General features: G+C 55.3%; 1 protein-coding gene and 1 long non-coding RNA gene across 4 annotated transcripts in view; one reads left to right on the forward strand and one right to left on the reverse strand.

Annotated features, from left to right (window-relative positions):
* Positions 1 to 19,981, reverse strand: part of TCF20 (transcription factor 20) — a 193,703-nt gene that overhangs the window by 88,836 nt on the left and 84,886 nt on the right. The window contains exon 1 of one of the 3 annotated variants that reach the window (XM_061418714.1): positions 4,804 to 5,123. The exons of the other annotated variants lie outside the window; for them this stretch is intronic. The gene's annotated coding sequence lies outside the window, so the exon portion shown is untranslated. Of the gene's footprint in view, positions 1 to 4,803; positions 5,124 to 19,981 lie in introns of those variants that run through there. 3 annotated transcript variants of the gene reach the window in all.
* Positions 3,622 to 15,537, forward strand: LOC133248475 (uncharacterized). The gene is made up of 3 exons (XR_009736725.1): positions 3,622 to 4,443; positions 7,855 to 7,966; positions 8,826 to 15,537. It is a non-coding gene; the product is annotated as an uncharacterized LOC133248475 (long non-coding RNA).

Here is a 19,981-nt window from a genome sequence, read left to right on the forward strand (position 1 = left end):
GATGTTTCTAATAATACCCAGCACTCATCAATGTAACAACACATCTCGGCGGTTTTGCTTTTTTCTTTTGCGGGGCTGGGGGCACCGTGCACGGCTTTTGCAGGATCTTCATTTGAACCCACACCCCCTGCAGTAGAGAGCAAAGCCCTAGCTGCTGGACCACCAGGGGAATTCCCTCCACATTTCTGGGTTTTACCAGAACAATTTCAATAAAGCACACACATTTCCCTTTCTTGCCCTTTACAAAGTACCACTAATAATCCCTCTCAAGTTCTCTTGACCCAGGTCCCCATTTACAAAGCAGAGATACAAACAGAGGGAAGACTTCAACCCACCACTTCTATTCTTTGGATTAACTCCTCAGGATGTTCAGGACTAAAGCAAATCACCTACTTTGTTTAATGCCACTTTCACCCGTCCCACAGACCCAGTCTGACTGCCCTACTGGCAGACCATTCTCCTGAAGAGGGCACATCTTTATGACTACTCTGAGCAGCTTCCCTTGAGTCACTATCACATTGTCTTTTTATTCTCTTCATCACTGTGGTCACTGCCAGACACACTTACTTACTGTCAACAGTCCGTCTCCAGAGCAGGCTCCTTCTCTATCTTGCCCACCACTGCACCTTCCATGTTTTAGAACAGTGCTTACAAATGCTTGTCAATGAAAATTAGAACATAGAGAACCTTAATGCATGTTTAGGGATGTGTTGGTCAAACACACAGAAAACAATCTTCCAATCAGGCTGATACTCAACTGTTGCAATAACTTCCACCCTTTCCCACAGAACAGCTTACATATGCAGACTGCAGTAAGGATATTTTCCCCTGTAGCTAATGTTTTCTCTTTCTTAACTTTCCCACAATGAAGCATCAGATAACAAGCCACAGATACACCAATAAGTCACTTTATGGTTCATCTTCCTGCTGGGCCATGCACATTACCTACAAAGTAAATACAACTCTAATGCAGAAAGTACTGATCATGTTTGTCAACATGAGAATCTTCCCACTCATACTGCATGTACCATAGGTATTAAGACGACCTTCAAACCTAATAATAAAAAAAAAACCTATTCAATCTAAATGCAATGTGACCAAATTATGCTTTATGAAAGGCTTGATTTCATTATATTTCAAATGTATGACTTTTATGTGTACAGTTCTGCTCCGATATAAATAGCATTATGCTGTTTCCCTTTATTTTGTTACTTTTACCTCCACAAAATGGAAATGAAGGCACACAGTCAAAAGCCCCAGACAGATCTAACGATCACCAAGGTGTCTTGAACACAAGCCCCCATGAGGAAGACAGCTGAAGGCATACTGGGGCAGGGCTGTCTTTTATAAATGTACATTGTGAATCCCATCTGGCCAAAATGAGAGCAGGCACCAGATAATGATTCCTGTGCATTGTAAACCAGTAACACAGACAGGAAGGGAGAGAGCCTCTTATATACTGCATCACTCTTTGAGCTGACAGAAGTTTTCAGCTCAAGACAGAATGGCAGAACTGGGTATGAAAGAGAAACTTTTTTGATTAAATCTCAGGTGCACCGGCAAAACTGGTCAGGTATGAGGAAAGTGAGATTTTAGAAAACTCGCAGGGATCACTAAATCACAAGGCACAGCCTTCCTGAGTCCAGGTTTCAAATCATTGTAACTTTTAAATTAAAAAAAAAAAAAGGAAAAGATGAAGAAGGGAAACACAGCAGTAAATTTGGATTCCAAAGCCAATCCACTAGCTGATTTGTTTCTTGAGCTGGCAGTGAGCTATAACGGACCTAACAAAGGCTTTGGAGTCAGGGGGACAGTCACAACCAAACCCTGACCCTCATCAGCTCCTTGACCTCTCAGGAAAAGAAGAGGTGATATATCTCTCAGGTCTGCTGGGTGGATTTTGAAAGATAAGTTAAAAAGCCTTGGACAGAACATACTGGGGTATTTCTGGTTTTGTTTTTCAAAACAAATGCTCTAGCATCCTTTCTCTCCTTAGAAAGAGAAGGTTGAACTTAGAAGTCCAACTCTAATTTCTTGATCTACATTCCACTACACTTTATGAAGGTTAAAAAAAAAAAAAAAGGTTACAAAATCTAAAATCCTTATCTCCTGACATCTTACCGCCTTGGCAACCCTCTCTCACAAACGTATACACAAATAAACATTTCCTCCTTAAGTTTTATAACTTTTCCCTCTTAAGTTACAACAAAAATGTAAATTTATGTGAGTAGGTAACTGTTTACAATTTAAGTAACTGCAAGGTTTTTAAAAGCCCACACAAAGCAAGGTCATAATTCAAATACCAACATAAATTGTTTATTTTGGAAAACTCCAAATAGTCAATCTGCACAGCCATATAAAAGCATCTACCTATGTGACAGGCCTGATGTTAACACACAAGGAAAAGTCTACCAATCCGTCTCCAAGGTGAGCATTATGAGCATACCTCCCAAAGCTGTGACCCTTTTTGAAATGTGTGCACAGGAAGAATTAAAAAGTGGTCTAAGAAAGACATGTCACACATTAGGCACATGTTCTTCAAGAATCCCAATACTGGAAATTTAAGACAAACAAGACCAACCTCTGAGGTTGGTCCAGAAGGCCTAGCCAGTCAAAGGCATGGCCTAAGGCCCTCACACACCATAAAATCAGTGAAATTAATTGGGGTTCTTCAGCATCTGAGAGGAAGCATCCAGCTACCATTAAGGAATAAACTGGGGATGCAAATAATTAGTGCACCCTGAGGTGATAGTTAATTCCACTAGCATGCCACTTCACAGGAGATGTTATAGAATTCCACTTTATTCCTTCTCTGAGAATACTAAAGCTGGAAATTTAGAAAGTTAGCCAAATATCCCTGGAAGGAACTTTAAATAAGATCCCTTCATAATACTCTGCATAGAAAGATCTTGGATCTCCTTGAAGCTAACCAACACACAGAGAATCAAATACACATTATCCACAACTCCAAGTAGTCAGATGATGACTGAAAAACCTTTTCCCTGATAACTCCTTCTTGCAAAGACAGAAAAAAATACAAGGCGCATTCAGCCCAGGCTAGAATATACTTTCTGTGAAGCACAGAACAGCATCTAGAATTTAAGGAAAAACTGCACCCTGACCAAGTCGTTCACTCTGTCGGAATACAGGCTGAAAACTAACAGATGAGACAGGCTTTTACAAGCCAAGTAAGGAACAGTCTGCATGCATCTCCCAGGAAGTCACCTACCACTAAACCAAAACCACAAGACAGGAGGGACTACCTAAAAGCCCTGTAACGTTTGACCTAGAAGGAAGCCTTTATTGAACCAGACAAAATTGAAGCGTTGGGGAGGTAGGTAACTTGGCCAGGGTTATAGTTTACTTGGTGGCAAAGCTGGAAGTAGATTCCTGGGTTTTCGTTCAGGGCAGTTTCCCAGTTCAGCCAGCTGCCACTCCCTTTAAGATCCTCACTGAGGGTCTTAACTGAGGATCCTCCCTTTAACTCCTCACTGAGGCTGTTAACAGAAAGGTCTGATTATCATTCAAAGATCTGCCTGTTAGATAACAGCTCGAAAATTCCATCCATTTTACAGAAGTTATCAGAGACATCTAATCTTAGCGAGGTGGTGGTGGGGGGAGGGCGGTATCCTAATTTTGATCTGTCCCCTAAGGGCAAACTAAAGGGATGCAGACAGGGCTAGTGTCCACAACCACAAATACAGACAATAACCCCACCCACAGGCCCAGGAAGGCGGCCGCTCCTCTGCGCCGCCTCCCCACACCCCCGCCCCGCACCCCTCAACTCGCTAAATTCCACTCCCATCCCGGCGCACGGGAGACATTCCACCTCCATCCTCTGCCAGAGCGGGCTGGGCCGGACCGGCCGCTCTCCTTCCACCACCACTCCCCACCGTCCCCAAAAAGATCAGAAGCCTAGAGCGCCAGGCACACCCCCCCCCCCAAAAAAAACGAGCCGTCCGCTCGCACACTGGGGACCACCGGCTGCAACACCCACAGCCCTGCTCACCGCGGCGGGGGAGAAAAACCCCACGCAGGAAGGGTATCCCGCGCTCGGCCCTCCGCCCCCGGGGGGGCCTGGGACCTTGAGCCCGGCCAGCCGGTACCTGCCCTCCGCCCCCAACAGGCGAGAAGCAGCCGCGTCCACATGGCTTCAGGTGTTCACATGGCAAGAAGCGGGCCCTCTGCCCTCCCCGCGGCGGGGGCGCGCGACGGCTCCCCAGCTACGCTCCCGCCCGCGGGAGCCCGGCCAGCCCCTCCCCAAGCCCGGCCCTCCGCCTGCCCGCCTGCCTCGCCCCCAGCAAAGCGGCGAGAGCTGCGGGATATACCCAGGGCTGCCAGGGGGCACCCCCCAACCCGGGACGGGCGGCGCTGACCCCGTCGACCCCCTGGGCGCCGCCCGCTCACATCCGCCGCCGGTGCACCCGAGGGCGCAACGAGCAGGTACCGTTCTCCAGGCAACCTCAGGCCAGGACCGGTGCCCAAGCCCGGTCAGACCGAGACCCCCACCCCCCACCCCCGCCTCAGCGCCCTGATGATGCCAGGCCGGGCCCTTTCCCCTCAGCGTCCCGAGGCCAAGGCAGGCCGCTCCTCTCTGCACTCCCGGGGCCGGTCGGGCCGGCCCCTGAGCACCCCGAGTCCTGGCCTCGGAGTCCGGGGGGCTCGGCGCACTCTCAGGTCGGGCCGGGCAAGAACCTCTGTCTGCCCCCAGCCCCGGAGGCCAAGACACCCGGCCTGGCCCCCCCCGCAAGCCCCTCAGCCCCTGACCCCGGCCCCTCCCCCTCAGGCGCAGGCGGCGGTTACCTGCGGGAGCCCCCCGCCCGGTCCCTCGGCCTCAGCCGGGGGCGGGAAGGGAAGGAGCGGCGGCGGCGGACGGCGCCGCGCGGGGTGGGGGTGGGGGAAGCCTCCGCTGCCTCCAGCTCGGGCGCCCGGGGCCGGCGGCGGGGCGGGCCGGGGGGCCGCGGCCCCTCGACGCTCGCTCCGGCCCGCGCGCTCGCGCGCGCTCGCTCGCTCCCCGGTCGGGCGCGCCTCAGGGCGGGCTCCCCCGGCGGAGGCCGCGGCCGCCTCGCAGGGGCCGAAAGCCGCTCGGCTCGGGGTTTTTTCTCTCCATTCTCCCAACACACAGGAAATAACAGAGCGTCAGGTGACGCCGGACGGCCAATCGCGGGGCTCGGAGCCGCGGCGCGCGCGGGCGGGCGGGAGTGGGGCGCGCGGCGGGGGCGGGGCGCGCGGCGGGGGCGGGGCGGCGGGGGCGGGGCCGGCGGGCGCGCGCGTGCCCACCCGCGTGCGGCCGCGCCGAGGCCTGCGCGCGCCTGGCCGGAGACCTCCCCGCGCCCCTCCGACGCCCGCCCGGCGGCCGGGGTCGCGCTGAGGCGGCGGCTGGTCCCCCTCGGCAGCTGCGGGGTGCGGCGCGCGTGTCTCGCCGCTCACCCAGTGCCATCTTGGCCCGCAGATCCCGGCCGTCCTGGGAGTGGCCGCGATCCAACTTTCTGGGGAGTTGGTGGCCCGGAATCTCTCCTTGCGATTTCTGGAGTTCCCTCGGAGCCGCCAAAACCAGGATCGCGCCTCTGGCCCCGCGTGGGGAGCCCCACCCGCGCGGGGCCAGGGGCCCTGCTCTCTCACCCTGTAACCTGGCTTAGGGGGGCCGGCTCCTGCCCGCCCTAGCGCCCTGCGGGCCCGCAGGCCTACTTCCCTAACCGCCCTCCACCCCTTGGCGCCGCGTGTCCTTGGATGAATGACTTGGGCCCTCTTGGGACTCAGTTTCCTCCGCAATAAAAGCAAGGATGAGGAGGCCCACCAACCTCGCCTGTAAAATAGATGCTCACCAAATGCCAGTTGCCTTTGCCTGAGGCAGCCTAAAAAAAAAAAAAAAAGCTGCCACGCCTGACTGGCTGGACCCAGGGTCCAGAATTAATTTGGAGATGAGGTGGAGGATTTGTGGCGCCAAGGCCTCGGGCCGTTCCCAGCCTTCTTTTGCAAATCTCATGTACGTTTTATGGAGCAAAGGAATGGTTGACTTTTTTTTTTAAGAAAATTTCAGTTGGTAAAACAACAGGAGATGTTTCTGCTGTGTGACCCACTGTGATCACCAGTGAGATGACCAGTGAGGGTCGGTTGTGTTTGGAGTGCTTGTGATCCCCTCTCTCGCTCACGCAGAAACCTGGTCAAATTCTCTCCCCACTCTAGGCCTGTTTCTGGTTGGTACAGTGGGAAGGAGGAGCATGTGGACTAGATGTCCCTAACGTTGACTAAAAGTGCTAATTCTAAATTAGGCCCCCATCTGCCCTAGATGTTAAGGGAGTATATGTGGCTTCCTTTCCTGGAGCAACCTGACTTGAAAGTAAACTGGAATTGGAAGAAGTGGCCAGCAGGTGGAGGCTGATAGGAAGCAGGTGTGGCCTGGGGTGCAGTTTCAGTGTATTTGAGGTCCACAGCTCCCCAGGGCCTGGCTGTGCTCTTTCACCTCTCACCCCACCTAGACAAGAGGCATTAGCTTTGTCTTGCCCTGGGCCACCAGAAGAGGATTCTGGCTGTGGCAACACCTGCTGCCAGCAAAAGGATCCAAAGCAGGGCCTGAGTTGCTGCTGGCACCCCAGGAGGATGTGGCTGGGAGGGCCGTGATTTCTCCTGGCTTCTGTCCAATCATACAAAGTGGGGGCTGGCTCCAATGTGGGTCAGAGCTATTCTTGGACACTTGGTCCCCCAGCACCTCCTGCATGCCAGGTGGGGTGCCGGTCTCTTCCGGGGTAGAGATTAACAGGCCGCCAAGCCCTGCCCTCTGGCTGTTCCCATTGTTCTGTGAGTTTCATTTTCAAATTCTTTGGCACCAAGACTTAAAAGACCAGTGCTGGCTTTTGTTTGAGTCAGAGCTACAGAGGCAAAGAGGGAACTCTTAGCACAGACCCAAGTTTTCTGGACAAACACAGGAAGATGTGAGAGAGCTCCCATTTGGTCTTGGGAGCTCCCTCAATTTCTTGAGGGAATTCGTGAAGAAAAGGGAAGCCCATTTCCTAAGTCTCCTGCCCTCATCCTTCTCCCCTTCCTGCCCCTTCTTCCTCCGCCCCTTTGGGTCTCAGACTGGGGGACCAGAACATGAAAGGGATGGCGACAAGCCATGCAAAGCCTCATTCAGAAGGGAAGGAATGCAGACAGGTAACTGAAGTCCAAGCTTTTGTTTGTTCCTGCCTCCTGTCCTGAGACTGACCCTACAGCCCCCTCCCCCGCCACTGTGGACCCTGCTGGAACAGGGCTAGCTAACCTCCGACCTGGAAACTTCCCCAGTCCTCAGGCCGGGCCAGCCTGGACATCTTCCCCTTAGTAGCCTATCACTTTTCCTTCCAGTATCATCTGGAAAGAGAACATGTGTGGGCATTATGACCAACAGACAGGCTTGGGCTGTGTGGCCTTGGACTACTCACTTCACCTCTCTGAACCTTGATAAAATGGGGATAATGTGACCTCACTCATAAGGTATTATGGGAATCTAAAGAGATGCATAAAGAATTCAGTACAGTACCAGGCACACATTAGCAATAACAACAGTTCTATGATGTGGACAGACAAGCAGACAGGTTCAGAGAGCCAGCCAGTATGGTCAAGACCCCATAGTGGCCGGAGCACAATTAACTGGGGGTGTCTTTGATCACATTAGCATCTTCCATTGTTCTCTCACTGTCTCATCTGTGAGAATCCGGTTTTTCCTACCACACTTGAAGAACAGTAGATTGGTTGGGGTTTTTTTTTTCTTTTTCTCCCTCTCTCTCGTCTAACCCAGTCCCCTCGAAAAATACTTATTGAACTGAATCAGTGGTTTCAATTCCAGAAGCAAAATTAATCCTTTCCCTCCTCCTCCAGCTCCGAGATGGCTTTTGGAAACCCCGTGTCACTCCCTTTATTACAAACTCCTCTGCCCTCCTCCAGGCGCCTGAGCCACTCCGGGATTACAAATGGAGCCTTCTGCCTCTAGGTCAGTGATTCCGCTACCATCTGTCAGCACGGATTGATTGAGGAGACTGGCCCTGCCCGGCGTATCAGTGACTTGTGCGAAGTGAGCCGGGTGCGGCGCCTTCAGCGGCAGGCGGATGTCCTTCCTCTGGCTCCCTGGCTCGCTCTCGAGAGCACACGTACCGCCCGCCCGCACCTTTATCCTTCAGTGGGCCCCAGCTCTCCTTCCTCTTGGGAGGGGCCTCCTGCCAACTGGAGAGGAAGGCGGAGGCCTCCTGGAACTCCTGCTCACAGGCCTCCAGGAGAGGACTTACCAAAAAAAAACCTCCGCTTACCGGAAGTGGGGGAACCCCCCCCAACCGGCATCCTGCGGAGCCTGTCCCCAGCCAGGCACTTTCCCCACGCAGAGCGCAAACAGGAGGGGTGGCCAGAACCTCTGTGGGCACGCCTTCCTTCCACACAGAGCACCTGCTCTGTGTGTGAGGCTGCGGGCCCTGATGGAGGGAACGCAGACCTCAGACAGGTCTTTCCCAGGCAAGGGCAGGGCATGCAGGGAGGCCCAGGGGGTGGGGACAGTTCCAGATAGATAGTCGGGGGATCCCAAAACGGAGCCGCCTGCGGACAGCAGTTCCCAGAACTGTGTGCAGCGCAGGGCCATGGGAACCAGAGATGGGGGTGCAGAGGTGGGCAGGGGTGGGATCTACAGGGCCTTGTATCTGGGACACTTGGTTTCATGGGGTCTCCCAGTGACCTCTGACCCGGAGATCTGCCCCTCAATCCTGCCCTCGCCCTCATTCCCCCAGGGCCTAAGTGGTGGCCTCCTCCTTGGCCCTCGCTGGTTGCACTGGGCTGTCTGTGCTCACATCCATTCTCTTCCACAGGACTGTGAGCCCCCTCTGCTTCCCTGGGGTCTCCGGCATTCCAAGGCAGGGCCAGGCACCATCACCATAACAACGATCCCATTAGAAATGGATCCCCAGCCCAGAAGAATCCAGGCTCACTGGGAACAGGCACTGTGGGTTTGCAGCGACACGATGAGGTTGGTACTGTTCCCATCTCCACTTTACAGATGGAACCATTGAGACACAGAGAGCTCTACGGCTCGTCCCAAGTCACACCGCTCAGAAGAGGCCAAGCCGGGATTGGAACCCGGGTCTTTAGAGGTTGCACTCTTAACCACCAGGTTTCCCAGCACTCGGTAAACACAGGAAAGATGGACAGACACAGACAGTTGGTGGGCCCCAAAGTGTGCAGGCAGACGGGGAAAGAGATGGGAGGGGACACAGCAGGGTGGGCACCAGCCTTTCCCCAAAGTAACACTGTAAATCCCTGGAGCCTGGGCAGTTTGCAGGTGTTGGACCCTCAGACCCACACCTGAAAGACCAAGGCCTGCCCACCAAGCGGCAGGAGCTGGGCATCAGTGTACTCAGAACACCGGAGGAGACGCAGCTAAGCAGCGGGAGGCCCCTATCACAGGACAGATCACCCTTCAGCCCACTCCCCACTCCTGCCACCCGTGGCTTGAGTCTTCCTGGGAAGTCCCTGGCATGGTGGCCCAGCACAGAGCACTGAGCTGGGAGCCTAGCCTGGTGTTACTGACATGTGTCCTTCAGCAAATTATCTGATGGCCCTGAGTCTCATTTCTTCAAATCAGAACGGGTGGGAAGAAGGGCTGAGTGGTCTGCCTGCCTCAGGTCCCTTACGGCAACCTCAGTCACTCCTCCCACCCCCAAACCTTATGAGGCAGGGATTGCCATCCTCACAGTGCAGAGCAGGAAATGGGACACACAGAGAGGTTAAGAAACTTGCCCGAGGTCACACAGCTAGCAAGCAGAGCTAGTCTGAACTCAGCCTTCTGGCAAAGTGTTAAACTGAAGATGAAACAACTTAACAATAGTCTAAGTGACAAAGGCATGTTCTAAGCGCTTCACCTGCGTTAACTTGCTTAATCCTCACTAAAGCTCCATGAGGTGGATACTATTATTACCTCATTCCGAAGATAAGGAAACTGAGTCACAAGGCAGAGACGAAATCTGAACCCAGGCGGGTCTGGCTGCAGAGCCCCTGCATGGCTTTATCACAGGCGAACAATAGGGAGGTTCCTTTCCATCGGGATTATTTCTGCTTGAAAGCTCAAGACTTTTAGCCCCGTCCCTGTTGGGCTCCACGGGAAGGCAGTGCTGCATGCTGAGGCATGCTGGGAAAAGACTTTGTTCCGTCCTGTTCTGTTGACACGCTCTTCACTTTAAGCCTGAAACCCCAGCTTCCTGCGAAGATTTCAAACCGTGGAGAAAATCTTCAGCCATGATAACAGCCACGGCTTCCCGCGCCTCCCGTGTTCCCTGTGCCTGGGGCTCCGTGTATGTGTCCTCACCCTTGACCCGTCACAACACCCAAGTAGCCCCCCGCTTCACAGCTGAAGACACTGAAGCCCAGAATTGCTAACAAAATGCCCCCCCCCTCCCCCCCGGCCAAAGCACACAGCTGCCAAGTTGCGGCTCCGCGTCATTCTCGAGAATCCCGGATCTTTGGATCGCATTGGCCGCACCCCGCCGTGCGGGACACGGAGGTGGCCCTGGTGTGCTGGGCTTCGATGGAGATGCTGCTGTTGCTCTTCAACCACACAGTGTCACAACTCCCGGGCCACAGGGAAAGCACGGGGACACAGGTGTGGGAAGCGTGGACATTAGCATCCGCTCCACTCCACCTCCCTCCCTCCAGGGACTCAGGCGTGGCTGCCCCGAGGTGAGAGCCTTCTGGAAGCAGTCCCGCCCTATGAGGCTCCACATCACTGTCTGCGTCTCCCCAGGAGCTCACAGCATAACTCCAAGGCACATGTGTGATGCCGGGGAAATAGAAAGCAGCCAAGTCAGTGGATTCTCCAACTCCCAGCTGGTCCTCTGGATGGCAGCCTCGCTTCCCGGCCCACCCCTCCCTGCGGCAAACTCATTACATTTCCAGAAGCCAGCTTTGACCCTATCCTCCCCCAAACCTCGGGCTCAGAGGTTGTCAGTGGGTCCCAAGGAGATTTCAGAATTCAAGTAAATTCTCAAAGCCCTTGTCTGGCCACTGCCACCTCTCCAGCCTTCTCTCACGTGTCCCATCCTGCTTCTTTGCCAAACCAAATGAGTCGTGTCCCCACCGTATGCCTGTCTGCCTATCCAAAGCAGGAAGCCCTTCCCTCTTCCCTACAGACTGAAAGCATACCCTCTTTCAAGTCTCACGCAAATGCTACCACCTCCATGAAGCCTTACCTTAACACTCATCATAAATTCATTCAACAAACAGTATTTGAGCCCTCACCATACATGAAGTCTTGAGCTCAAAGGTCTCTATTGTCATGGATCCCCCTGGGATAGTCCATGTATAGTCCCCTGGGATCATTAGAGCAAAAACCATCACATAATGAATCATTTAGTAATAGCCACGAAAGAGACACAGAAGATGCAGGTTTGATCCTAGGTCAGGAAGATCCCCTGGAGGAGGAAATGGTAACCCACTCCAGTATTCTTGCCTGGAGAATCCCATGGACAGAGGAGCCTGGTGGGCTGCAGTCCATGGGGTTGCAAAGAATCCGACATGACTGAACGGCTAAGCACGCACGCACACACAATACACATCGATAAGAAAGCGGGCAGGCGCACAGAGGGTATGTAATAAGAGCCGGGTCTTGGGGGATCCAGGACATTTGAGCTGAGACCTGCAGGACAGATAGGAAGTTGCCAAGCAATGAGGTTGGAGGAGAGAGCTCCAGGCAGTGGGCACAGCACGGGCAAAAGCCCTCAGGCAGGAGGGAGCGAGCAGATTTCCAGGAAGGGAAAGGAGGCCAGTGCAATTCAAATGAAATGAGTAAGCTGGAGGTGCAGCTGGAGCAAAACAGTACAAACCACGAAAGACTTGGGGACTTTATCCCAAAGGCAAAACGAGGAACTGCGGAAGGTTTCCTAGCAGAAAAAAGAGTCAATGTTCATTTATAAACAATCCCGCTAATTGCTCCATGGCTGAGTGTCTTCTGAAAAGCCCATGCTTTGCATCCAGCCACCCCTGACCCTTGGCTGTCTGGTCATTTAGGGGTGGAGTTTTCAATCCCTTCCTCCCAGACTGAGCTCTCAAGGGTAGAGCTGACCTCCAGTTCTCCAGCATCATCCCCCGTGTGTGGAGCTGCTCCAAAACCGTTTGTGGAATGAGCTAACGGACATGACACTTAGCAGCTTTTCCCCTGGAAGGGGCCAGGCTGCCTGGGGGGCCTTCCACATTCTCTGGAAATCACAAAATTCAAGGGTTTCAGTGAGGTCACTCCTCAGGGAGCCCTTGCAAGTACAGTCGGCATCGCACTGAAGCCCACGTCCAGGGCCAGCACCCAGCAATGACACCACACAGGCGTCTGCCTGTGACCGTGTCCCGAACGACCAGAAATAGAACCGAAAGAGGTGCTTTCGAGCTTACAAAGCACATTTCACACGCACAGCCTCACACAGGGTCAACCCTCATGGGTGGATTCGGTTCCTGGCCTGTTTTACAGATGGGGAAACTGAGGCCCAGTCAGGGGAGGGTCTCTGAAAAGTCATCTCAAAGCCAAGACTGAAACCTGACAACCATTCAGGCTACGTATGGTCCCCAAGAGGTTAAGAGAGCGTTCCGGAAACTTCTTTTGAAAAATGCTTTAAAGTGACATATTTCATCAGGATGTCTGTCACGCCAGCAGTGGGAGCCAACACACCAATTCTCGCAGGCCGTTCCCCCTGCATGTCAGATCTGTTGTACGCTCAGCCCCAGGCCCTGGAGGCTTAGCCCAGGGCGTGGGAGGGGCCTGAGTGATGGAGCCTCAGCTCCCTGGGCTGGGTGCTGGCACAAAGCAGGTGCCTGGGAGACTCTGAGAGTTCCCCAGGGCAACCCAGGCGGATTGGAGGACTAACAACAGAGAACATTCCTACAGCTCTCCTGTGTGCCAGGAGCCACGCTCAAGAGTTACCTGCATCAGCTCAGGTCTTCCTTACAACAAGCCTTAAGAGGTGAGTACCAGTTACCTCCACTTCTGTTGTTTAGGGCTTCCCTGGTGGCTCAGAGTCGGACACGACTGAGTGATTCACACTTTCTTTCACTTATGTTGTTTAGTCGCTCAGTCATGTCCAACTGTTTGTGAACGAACTGTGGACCATAGCCCACCAGGCTCTTCTGTCTGTGGGATTTTCCAGGCAAGAATACCGGCGTGGCTTGCCATTCCCTTCTCCAGGGGATCTTCCCAACTCAGGGATCGAACTCATGTCTCCAGCATTAGCAGGAGGATTCTTTACCACTGAGCCCACCAGGGAAACCCAATTATCCCCACTTACAGATGTGGAAACTGAGGCTCAGAGCAATAACTAATTAGTCTTCTGTCCCACAGCCAGCGATTGGCAGAGCTGGGATTTGAGCCCTTTAAGAAACCCCACGCCCTGGCTAAGTAAAAGAGGGCAGAGACATCCCTGGCAGAGGAAAGGACAACTATGCGTCCTCCAGGACTGGGACCACGTGGGGCATCCATCCCTCACACACCTGATGACCATTACTTTTCCCTTTCTTTTCTGTTTTTTGCTTTTTCTTTTTTATTTGATGATCATTATTTGGGGCTTCTCTGGTGACTTGAGGATTTCCCTGGTGGCTCAGATGGTAAAGCGTCTGCCTACAACACAGGAGACCCGGGTTCAATCCCTGGGTCAGGAAGATCCTCTGGAGAAGGAAATGGCAACCCACTCTAGTACTCTCGCCTGGAGAATCCCATGGACGGAGGAGCATGCTAGGCTACAGTCCATGGGGTTGCAAAGAGTTGGACACGACTGACCTACTTCACTTTCTTTCTTCCTGGTGGCTCAGTGGTAAAGAATCAGCCTTCCAATGAAGGAGATACATGTTCAATCCCTGGGTCTGAAAGACCCCCAGGAGAAGGAAATGGCAACCCACTCCAGTACTTTTGCTTGGGAAATCCCAAGGACATAGGAGCCTGGTGGGTTAGAGTCCATGGGGTCGCAAAAGAGTCGGACATGACTGAGCGGCTAAACCACAACATTACTGCTCCAGTGGCGCGCTGGCGTAGTAACTACCTCATTGCAGGCTTTGTGTCTCCCCAGCCTCCTTCTTCTCCCACCTCTACCCCATGGTCTCTGGGCTCCCTTTACCTGTCCTGCTACCTGTGAGCTCCCAGCATTAGAATCTATCCCATCTCCTTTATGGTAGTTAGGTGGGGTGTACAACAGGCTTCCCAGGTCATTCAAGTGGTAAAGAACCTGCCTGCAAGTGCAGGAGACATGAGATTTGGGCTTGATCCCTGGCTCGGGAAGATCCCCTGGAGGAGGGCATGGCAATCCACTCCAGTGTTCTTGCCTGGAGAATCCTATGGACAGAGGAGCCTGGCAGGCTACAGTCCATAGGGTCACAAAGAGTCGGACATGACTGAAGAGACTCAGCACGCACGCATGAGGTATACAAAAGAAAGGGAGGGCAGAGAGCGACGCTGCCTTGAGAAGCTTCCTAAGCTCTGGAGCTTCAGCTTTTTCATCTGAGAAATGGGGACATTAACATCGCCCACCACAGAGGGCTGCATCCACACAAGTGCTTACTCTGCGACCTTGCACCTAAGCACTGGTTCTCTATTTCTGACTTCAGGTGCCCTGAGGTGGGATCACTCATCCTGTGAGCAGGCAGGCTCACGTTCAGGCAGCATTGGTCACCCAGCACAACACAGTGGGACAAGGAGTGAGCAGTCTGTTCGACCCCAAAGTTCGAGAGGAGGGAGGCAGATGAACCATTTGGGTCTTCCAAGCAGCTCAGCGTCACCCTGCTGGGTGTGGCTGGACGTGGCTCCCAAGTCCTGTACCCGCCCACTCCCAGGACCATCCCCAAACGAGTGGTGCACATTAAGTGGTGTGGGGGCAGCCCCATGCCCTCCTGGGTGCCCCTGTCTCACTGGACCTGATCAGCCCCCTCCTCCAGCCCAGGTGAGGGACGCTGGTGGGGCAGGAGGAGCAGTGGGAAGGCTGGATGCCCACGTTGTTCAACTGTGGGCTGGCTGCAGAATGAAAGGGAGGAAAGCATCCTTTCTGGAAAAATCAGTGGACAGAGGACACCCCCCTAAGTCACAACCTTCATGGAAGCCAGCCAAGAAAACCAAAGAGACCAGAGAAATGGGCGGCCGTTACAGCAGCTGAGAGGTGAACGAGCCCAAGCCCCCATCAGACAGACAGGAAGACTGAGACCTAGGGTGGGGCCACAACTGACTTGGGTCCAAGGCTCTGCCCTGTCTAAAGGGGTGTCTGTTCCCACATGGCCCATTCACAGTGGTGGGTGGGCCCTTGTGTTCCTCATGCCGCACACTCCAGCCTTCCAAACCTTCTGGTCTGGCTCACAGTACCAAGGGTGCCAGCTTAGCCTTGCCCAGAAAACAGCAAGTCTCTGGGGCTTTTCCCTGTGTGCTTCTGGCTTCTGGGATCCCCTGCCCACCCCACCCCCACCCTCACATGTTAGTCAGTTACTATATTCAATAAGATACTACATAGTTATACAATAAGAACAGAGCCTGCCTGACTCACAGTAAGAGCTCATGTATGTGTGTGTGTGTGTGTGCATGCTAAGTCGCTTCAGTTGTGTCCGACTCTGCGATCCCATGGACTGTAGCCTGCCAGGCTCCTCTGTCCATGGAATTCTCCAGGCAAGAATACTGGAGTGGGTTGCCATGCCCTCCTCCAGGGGATCTTCCCCACCCAGGGATCGAACCCGTGTCTCTTACATCTCCTGCATTGGCAGGCAAGTTCCTTACCACTAGCGCCACCTGGGAAACCCAAAAGCTCATAAATATTAGCCATTATTACCAGGCATGATTATCTTCCCCACTTTACAGCTAGGAAAACCGAGGTTCAGAAGGATTCAGTGACTGGCCCATAGACATGAGATGCTACACTCTCTTGGGCTGACTTTTCTTTGAGCTAACAGTTCTTGGGTGGCTTTTGGGGAGCCAGGCTCTGGGCTGACTCCTCTGTGAGAGTTATCTCCCCTAATCTTCACCACAGCCCTGTGGCCAGGAAATCGAGGCTCAGAGAGGGCAGGTGATTTGCCTGGGGCAACCAGCTGGTAAATGGCAGAGCCCAGGTTGAAGCAGGCAGCCTGGCTCATTTTGTGAACTGGAGAGAATAACGGCCCTGGCCTCTTGCAGGAAGTTCCAGTCACGTCAGGGTCCCAGGCTAGAGAAGCTGCTCCAGGAACCCTCGCTCAAGTTGGGGACCAGGCGGCTACCCTGATTCCCCGACAATGTTGGCCCCGGTTCAGGGAGGGGACTGCACTGGCTCTGGGCGCCAGAGATGTCCTGAGACTGCAAATCAGAAGGAGACCCAGGCTGGTCCTTAAACTCCCAGGCAGTCCGAGAATCCCAAGAGTACAAAGCCACCCTGCGAGGCTGACTTGGGAGGAGCTAGAATGGGCCAGCTTTGTGGGCAGCCTGCCCGCTCTCATCAAGTCAGTCTCTCCCGCCTCCAGAAATGGCTCCCGCTGTCGCTCCCCCTTCCCCTTCCTGGGCTTCAGCCACTTGAGGTGACTGGCCTTTCACACCTGCAGCTCTGCTGCTGCTCTTCCTTCCAGTGATACACCTTCCTCTGCCTTAGCCTGGCAAACTCCTACTCATTCTCCAAGACCTTCAAATGGCACCTCCTCTCTGAAGCCCCTCTTGAGTGACCTGTCAGAATTCACAAGGGGAACTTTTTGTTGTGCCTCTAGGTTGCCGGCCCAGCCAGCTCCCTCACAGCAACGGCTGCCATTCGCTGAGCATCTGCTGTGTACAGGCACGGCGCCTGTAGTCTCCTTAACCCCATAACAAGCCTGCAGGAAGAGCTTACTACTGGTAAGTCACTGCATCTCTGAGAGATTAAATAACTTGCCTAAAATCATATAGCTAGAGAATGGCCAGGGAGAACTGTAACTCAGGTCTGCCTGCAAACTCCTGGGGTCCATCAAATTGCGGGCATACAAAGGAGAGGGGCTTGGTGTGCATCTCCCCTCTCTGTAGGCCGGGGGGTGGGCACACAGCTCCAAGGGGGCAGGCTCTGTGAGCCTAGACTGGGTGAAATGAGCTGACTGGCCAGTTGGAACCTTGCCTGGTGCTCCCAGCACCTTTGGCAGAAGGCTCTGGAGCCCAAGCCTGGAACGGACCCAGCACCTCAGCCTTGAGGAGAGTCTATCAACTGTTCTTTCCTTTTCCATCTGGCAAAGGAGGCTCCATAGGGCACCAGAGCCCCGCAAGGGAAGCCCAGGTGGGCAGCTGCCCCTCACACACAGCTCCTGGCTCCCCCACGCAGGTTGCCTGTGGGCCTAGGACCTGAAGACAACTCTGGGGGAGATGAGCAAGCCCACCACCAATTTTCAAAGGGGACATTAGCCACAAGAGGCTCTCCAGTTCGGGGCAGATGTCCTGGCCACAGGCGTAGCCGTGGCTTGTCCCCACAGGTCAGGCTCCATGGGGAAAAAATCCCCTTCTGGCGGGTTTGTCCAAAGGAAGTGAGCCCATGACCACTTCCGGGGTGCAAGGCGGGGCAAGTGTTCCATCTTGGTGGCCCGCCTTCCTGGGATATAGGCAAGTCTGGACCTGCCCCCACCCCACCCCCTGCCCCTAGTTTCCTGGCACAAACCTCCTCTGTGCTCAGCTGTGGGCAGGTGCTGGGAACACTGAGGATGTCTTAAAATTCCTGTCACCCAGGACCTGACAGTGACTATGCTTCTCACAACACTGTGTATGTATGTGTGTGTGTGTGTGTGTGTGTGTGTGTGTGTGTGTGTGTGTGGAGGCAAGGATGGGCAGGCCCCCAGGTCATTCACACTGAAGGCAGCGAAGACTTCCTGGAGGAGGCTAACTGAGTTCAGAAGGACTTGACCAGGTGAGAAAGGCGGTGAGGAAGCAGCTCCTGAGGACGGAGACCCAGAATGAGGCCCACAGCCTAAGGCCTAGTGTGTGACAGGCCAGACCCAGAGGCTCACAGCCTTCCCCTCGACCCTCCATGTGAGGTGGGCTCCCACCTCGACTGCTCAGCTGGGGTCCTCCCATCCCTACTGGGGCCTGAGCTCTATGGCCCAGCCCTCTCTGTGTCCTCTGACCTGCTGTGTGCTTGCTTCTCCCTCTGCCTGAGCCCTGTTGGCAGCCACAGCTAAAGGGCTATGGCTGCCCTCAGCCGGGGTCAGGCTCATGCACTCTGCCCTCATGGCTCCGTCAGAGGAGACAGGGGGTGCTGGGACGTTCTGCCATCACCCACCTAGCCACAGAACCCATGGCCTGCCTCCTGCAGCAGGGGCAGGCCCATCTCTGGCCTCTAGAAACCCCATCTGAGCCCCAGCCCCAGGCTGTCTGTCTCTGGTTACCTCGGGGAAGCAGCTTGGGTGGACGTAGCCTTCTGAGACCTCAGGCCGCCCCAGTCAAGCGCATGACAGGACGGCGACCCTGGCCTGGGGAGACAGCCAAGACGGGCAATGGCTGGGGGTCAGGAAAACCCCTGCCAGGGGCCTCCCGCAGAGTGAGGAGGGGGCTGGTGGGCCAGGGAGGAGGGGGAATCAGCTCCTCCCCGCCATGCTAGCCTGTCTGTCTCCAGCACTTCACTGTAAAAATAAATGGAAGAAGCACACGCCAGACAGGAAAAAAAAAAGAGGAAAAAAAAGAAAAGCCCCAAACCACCCCACACGGGGCTCCCTTGGCGGGTTTGGGCCAAGGCCTTGGCCTGGGTTACTCACTGCCGCTTCCCCCGGGGAAGCTGCTGGAGCCAAATTTGCATTTACCACAAACAGAGACAACACAATGTCATAATCCTTCTCCTGTCATTCTCCCCTCTCTTCCTCCTCCCACCTCAGACACACACACACACACACACACACGCACACGCACACGCTAACACAAAATGACGGCTCCCTCGACAGCCTGAATGAGCAAAGCCCTCGATCGGCCTCTTAATTGTCGGTGTTTCTCTCCGGCCCGGCGCTCAGTGCCCCTCGCCCAACTTGGAGGGGACCACCCACTGCCCCCTCCTTTGTCCCGAATCACCGCTGACAAATGGCCTGCTGGAGGGGAAGAATAAGCCTTGGAAATAACGGTGGTGGTGGTGGTGGGGTTGGGTGGGGGGAGCAGCCAGCCCCCACCCCCTGCCGCCTCTGCACCCTCAAGGCTGGGGTCCCGGCCCTAGGATGCTGGGCCGACTGGAGGGGACCGGAGGGGGTGGGCAGCGAGAGTGACTCGGCCCCTGGGACTCTGACCCGGAGCCCTGGTCTTCACGCCCCTGCCCTGCCTCTGCTGCCCTGGGCTCCCAGAGCAGCGCCCCCGGCCCGCCTCTCTCGCCCCTCCTCTCCCGGCCACCCTCCAGGCCCTGCTCTGAACATCCCCCGCGCTCCCCTCCCGCTATCGCTCTTTATGGCAGTTTCAAAGCTGCAGCCGCCACTCGAGCAGCTGCGGCCTTTGATGGGGGACAAGGCAGTGAAGGCCGCCCGGGAGGCCCCTGCCCGCCCTGCCTGGCCCGCCCCGCCCCCCCCCGCCCCCCCCCCCGCCCCCGCCGGCCCCCCCCCGCCCCCGCCGGCCCCCCCCCGCCCCCACCCCCCCGGGAGCCTGGGCCAGGCAGCGCGGCGCGGCGGAGCGCCCAGCGGGCACGCCTCACACGCCAGAGCAAACTTTCGTGACCGGAGGGAGAGACACGGCACACACGCCGCCTTTACCTTTGCAGCAGCATCCTTCCGGCCACTTGCTCCAGACCTCTCCAACAGCTACCCCAGCCCGGCGAGAGGCCGGGAGGAAAACAACTCCGATGCGAGGCTGGGGAGGAAGGGGGCGGGTTGGGGGGGGGAGGAGGAAAGGGAAACAAGGAGCAGAAAAAGGAAAGGGGGCAGTTTCTCTCGTCTCTCAGCCTCCTCGCGGCGCCTCCTGCCCGAGCCGGCAAGTGAAGTCACAGGGCCGGGGCGGTGACATCAGCTGAGCCTCTGACATCACGGCCCCTGCCCGATCTCACCTCTGCAGGGTGGAGATGGAGGAGCAGCGGGGAGGAGG

Source organism: Bos javanicus, chromosome 5, assembly GCF_032452875.1.
Source record: "Bos javanicus breed banteng chromosome 5, ARS-OSU_banteng_1.0, whole genome shotgun sequence".
NCBI lineage: Eukaryota > Metazoa > Chordata > Mammalia > Artiodactyla > Bovidae > Bos > Bos javanicus.